The sequence below is a fragment of the Pelmatolapia mariae genome, linkage group LG15 (assembly GCF_036321145.2).
Source record: "Pelmatolapia mariae isolate MD_Pm_ZW linkage group LG15, Pm_UMD_F_2, whole genome shotgun sequence".
NCBI classification, from domain to species: Eukaryota; Metazoa; Chordata; class Actinopteri; order Cichliformes; family Cichlidae; genus Pelmatolapia; species Pelmatolapia mariae.
Window position 1 is genome coordinate 2,853,938 of NC_086240.1, and position 6,000 is coordinate 2,859,937.

The window sequence follows — 6,000 nt, forward strand, 5'->3', positions numbered from 1 at the left end:
TTTGTGGATCACACAAATCCAGCTTTTCTTAGTTCAGGCGGGCCACAAGGTCAAGCTCAGCTGCACTCATGGCAGACGAGCTCAGCATAGAAGGGTAGCAGATAATCCCTCAGCTGATTTCCTTATATGCACCCCAGGGGCAAATCTCATATAGAGTGCACTCTTTAAGCTCCTTTAGCCTGTTAACCTGCTGTTCATCTGCAGGTCGCTTTGCAACCCACCTCTACACCAGCTCCTCCTCCTCATGTTATCTGATTTAATCAATGTCACATCTATGGCCGCTGATACTCTGGTCTGAAAAAGGCTGTTGCTGCTGTCCCTGTTTTTATACTGACCACAGGTGTACGTGGAAGTCCAAAAACAGAACTATGTAATCCATTCAAATATAGATCTTCTTTTCATCAACTTGCATGTGTTGGTTTTAAAGAAAGGGGAAAGAAAGAAAAAAAGCACTCAAGGCAAGGCATTCTGTCTGCAACAAGCAAAAAACTATGTCAGCGACAGAGAGAACACATGTACAGTACAAAGCTCCAGGGAATCAACTCAGAGTGCAAGTGATCTGATGAAAGGGATTACTTTGCACAGCTTCTGACAGTGTGTACCTAAATCAGGTGCTTCTCAGAACAAGAACTGCAAAAAGACTTCTTTCCTTTGTAGAAGTACACACATTTATTGAGTTTTGTTGACTGACATGTAGAAACAGTTTACATAACTGAGTCTGTGATTTCCTATAAGAAAAAAGAAAATAGTCCAATTTGCTCATGTTCAGTCAAATAATTGCCAGAAAATTCACATTTTTAAAAAACAGGCATTTTGCCTATTTGAGTTTTAATTTGTATCATTTTGGCCACATGTGACATTTATGCACAATTTATTGCTTTCAAATGTATTGTGCAATGAATTCAGGGTTTTCAGAAAAGAAAACTGGGCCTCAAAAACTCATGGAACAAATATGATACAGCTGCAGGGTTAAAAGGGATTCACACTTGTTCAATGCTACATTTAGAGCCACACTTAATCAATACAGTCTTGCCGGGTAGGTATGAAGCCCTTTTTTCCACCTGCTCTACTTCATTGTCTCAATATTTTATACATACTTTATATTGATGTAAATTCTGTGGTTTTGCAGTCTGGCCTGTCAGCAGTTCTTTGACATTCTTGACAGTGTAATGGTGTGGCTCGGGGGGACGGGGGTCAGAAACACCTCTGTATTGTATGAGATTAAAAAGAGAGAGAGAGTTTGAGTGAAATGCGCTCACTTTGTTTGCTCTCGGGCATGTTCTCGCTCTCACTCAATAACTGCAGGGCCGACTTTTATCTGAGTTCAGGCTTCTCCCATATCCTTGAGACATTAACAATAAAAAAAAAAAGAATGGGTTGAGAGGTCACACTTGTGGTGTTAGTGTGGCATTACATTTACTACAATGTCTATATCACCTCCATAAAACTGAGTATTTCTCCTCAGTCGTTGGCCGTAACCATTTGGAAACAATTCAGATGGGCTGTACTGGCTTTGATAAAGATGGATATTGCCAGAGGGAGGGTACCCATTTCAGATGCTACAATAACGACAATATCTTGCACTATTTTCAGCCTATCCGGTGCAGGTACCTCAGTAGTACTGTCATTTAAAATTACAGTTAAATTAAAAATTCTTAATCTGGCTAGCAGAGCTTCCCAAATAGACACACAGAAAGAGAATCGCAACGGTGTAGGTAAGAAGTTGGGAATATTGATGAAGTTTGGCAATTTGAAACAGTGACTTGCAAAATAATAGACAGGTGTTGAGTTAAACTGAAAGGAACCGAGATAGTCTTTCCCCATATTTGCAGCTAAGAGGCTAACAAACCTGTTATAGGATTGGAAATATAAACGAGGGTTTCCTGATCAACTAGAGCCTAGAATTTCAAATAGCAACTGCTGAAAAAGTTATAAGAAGCAAACAAATCTTTATGACACAAGTGTTTTTGCCACATTGAGAGAGAACCCAATGTGCTTTTGTTTCTGGTGTTAATTGTTATGACATTGGTCCAAAAAAGTCAGTCTCTACAAACTGAACCAGTAAATACAGCATAAAAATATGAATAAAAAACAAAAACATCAAAGTAAAACATCAAAGCAGAGCAAATATAGCACTCGGTGACAAATTATATTTGCATAAATTGTTATTCTCCAACAATACAACATACAATTTATTTTTTTAACCAAAAACAAACAAAACCAAAAACTCCAAATGCCGTCCCCTTTTTCAGTCTTCTGATTTAGACCAGTACAATCATGAATCATAGACAAGGCAGATTAATTATAATCAAAGTTCACTAATTTGATGAGGCGCACAGAGAGTTTGACAACCGTTTACCTGATCAAGACAGGCACAGGTGCAAACTTCCAAAAAGCAAAATCAAAAGGGACAAGCACAATGAAGGCAAAAGGCTTTTAACCTCGGGGTACAAGGCAAAAATAAAATGCGCTTGTGTGTTTGCTAGAGGGAAAATTAAAAATAAGGAAACGTGTTCAGTTAGGTGACAAAGAGAGTGTTCACAGGATTAATCCAGTCCGCACATCCGATGATTCAGTTGCCTGTAGAATCATCCTTTAGCAGCAACAAGTTGAAGTAATTATTTTCTGAATGACTTTGTCAATCTCTTACATCATTATTATTTTTCTCATACTCTACTTTTCAACATTGCTTGAGGTTTGCTGTCATTCATTTAAGCATTGCTCTCTTACGGTCCCACCACAGCATTGATAGGTTGAGGTCTGGACTTTGATTGGGCCATTGAAACACATTGATTTTTTTTTTCTTTTTCAGCCATTCTGTTGTAGATTTGCTGCTGTGCTTGAGATCATTGTCCTGTTGCATGGCCCAATGTGGGACATACTTTAGCTGTCAGATGGCTTCACATTAGAGTCTAGAATATTTTGGTATGTGCAAGAGTTCATGGTGGAATCAATGACTGCAAAGTGCCCAGGTCCTGTGGCAGCAAAATAATCTGAAATCATCATCGCTCTGCCACTGTGCTGGAAAGTTGGTGATAGGTGTTTGGGCTGATATGCTGAGGTTGGTTGGACATTGTTCCATAAATATTGTGGTTTGTTCAGATGCAACTTTTTAAACCTAAAATATGCTTCCATTTTCTTTTCAGAGAAGAGGCTTTCTCTTGGCAGCCCTCCCAAACAAGCCATACTTGTGTACTATCAAGAACTTTTTCATTTAACGTGGTAGCTGAGGCCTGCAGAGTTTGGCCGCTTTTCCATTAGTACCTAATTGGATCGGCTCGCCACAGCCGGACTTGGATCGACTGGTTCTCCTTTACAGTCCAGTACCACCTTATGTGCGAGGTTGTCATAGCAGTGCGTCCAAGCATTGTAATTAATATGCGACAAGAATGCTACAACAAAGGTGGACGTCAAGGCAAGAGTATACCTGCTGCTTGTTCTGTGGCTTTTCGTCAGACTCGGGGACCATGCCATTGTTTTTTGTAGCCATTTGCCTCGTTGCTGGGATTCAAAAATAGTGGTTTTAATTTTTGTGAATGAGATGCTCTCATGACTCATCAATTAACACTACTGACCAGCCAATCGATGACACGCAGTCTGGCGAAAAGATATTTTAGAATATGCTCGGATCGCTTGTAACCCTCTACCGGGGTTACAAGCGATCCGAGCATATTCTAAAATATGCTTGGATCCTGAATGCCATGGCGAACTGTACTGAGTCGATCCAAGTAGGTACTAATGGACAAGGGGCTTTTGAGACATGTTGTTTTTTTGTTTTGTTTGTTTGTTTTCCATTTCTCACACAGTCCTTCAGGGAATTTGCTGGGAAAAGCACTCCTGGGAAGGGTGGGATTGAGTTAACACACAGCAGACCAGCAAACTGCTCAAACTTCTGCTTGTACAGAGGTGCTCACACTGATCAGTTAAACAAATGCATTTGATTACTTTGCTGACTTTTGGTACAAGGGTTGGTTCCAATCACAATATTCCCATGACCTACATCTCACATTTCCAAATTAATTACCTAGAGATTAATACCAAGAGATCAAGTCCACTACTCACTACTAACCCTCTTCAGCAGACTTAAAGATAGGACATTGTACTCATTTTTCTTTTTTTCTTAACTTTGAATTTTGGTTAAGCTACAAAAGAAGCACATATCTCTTGTTCTCTTGTGTTGAAGTTTACTATTTTTCTTATCTATCCATCCACCCAAGCACCCTCCCTATTGTATTACCTTCTTTCTTGCAACAGAAATATACACTGCAGTTGTTGTGCAGACAATGTGTTTTCCAAAGAAACTGTTTTAAAAGAAACAGTGATGCATATGTTGTATGTTTCTGGAGAGTTTCATTGGGTGACTTAGAGTAATTTGGCGTGGACCAAGCAACTACTGTTTGGATGTGGAATTATCTGAAACAGAGGATAAGGTACTGGCTGACAGGTAAATAAAGAGACAAAATATACTGATTTGAGCTGACTGACACCATTGCAATTTTACTGTAGGAACTAAGTGCATTAGCATTTTACACTTAGTTTCCTACAGACGTCTAGCTACACTGCTTTGAACTGCAGCTGAAGTATATGTGTTTAAAAAGTTCTACACATAAAAATGAAAAACATTGCCTCGTTTACATTTTAGGATCCTTCTTTTTAAATAAGGACAGAGTTTTGTTTTATTTTTATGGACTGATATGGACTGAAGTTTAAAGCGATGTCTCATCCAAGTCAGTTTCCAAAAGATAGTGATGTTAATTTACTATTTGAAACACAGGAAAACTTGAGATAAACACAAAACATTTGCTACTTTAGGCTTAAAGCTTTCCTTTTTGATAAAGCTTAGGGCTGGATCAGGTGACCCTGAATCCTCCCTTGGTTATGCTGCAGCAGCCTAGACTGCTGGAGGCTTCTAAAGATGCACTGAGTATGAGGTGAGTGAAAAAGAAACACTCTTCTTCACTCACCTTTACACTCACTGCACCTCTTTTTATTCTCTGTGGATTTATTCATCACCCTGCAATTACTCATTATTTATTATAAAAATACCTCTGGCTCTCTTCCACCCCATGCCTTATCCTATCTGCCTCCCCTCCCCTTCGACCAGTCGATGCAGATGGCTGCCCCTCCCTGAGTCTGGTTCTGCCTGAGGTTTTTTCCTTTTCAGAGGGTGGGAACCTCTTTACCTTCTAAAACTGAATTGAATTGAATGTTCTGGAGAATTTTTATGGGCAGTATTTCTAGGCATAGCCAAGTGGCAGAAGGCTTCCGCTTGGGTGGCCTCAGCATCTTGTCCCTGCTTTTCGTAGATGATGTGGTTCTGTTGGCTTCATTGGGTGATGGCCACAAGTGACGGGAGAAGGGAGCAGGAGATCGACAGATGGACTGATGCAGTGATGCGGACATTGTACCGGTCTGTCGTAATGAAGAGAGAGCTGAGTGTAAAAACTAAGCTCTCGATTTACCAGTCGATCTACATCCCTACCCTCACCTATGGTCAACAATCTTTGGGTAGTGACCGAAAGAACGAGATTGAAGCTGCGGAAATGAACTTTCTCAGAAGGGTGGCCTCTCCCTTAGAGATAGGTTAAGGGGCTCAGAGTAGAGCTGCTGCTCCTCCACATTGAAAAGAGCTAGTTGAGGTGGTTTGGGCACCTTACAAGGATACCTCCTAGGTGCCCCCTGGGTGGACAAGCTGGAGGAGGTAGCTGGGGACAGGGAGGTCTAGGATTCTCTGCTTAGGCTGCTGCCCCCTGCTAAGCAGAAGTGGGTGGGTGGGTGGGTGGGTGGATGGGTGGATGGATGGATGGATGGATGGATGACTGAATTAAAGCTGCTTTAATCCGAGTGTGTCAATAAATAATAATTCCAAAAAATCATGCCAAAAGAAACCCATATGTAACGTGTGCTGGCATTTTCAGTTTCACGTCTGTACTACAAATAGAAAATAAAACCACAGCATATCTCAACACATTTTTTTGTTTTATTTTTATTGTTAGAAGT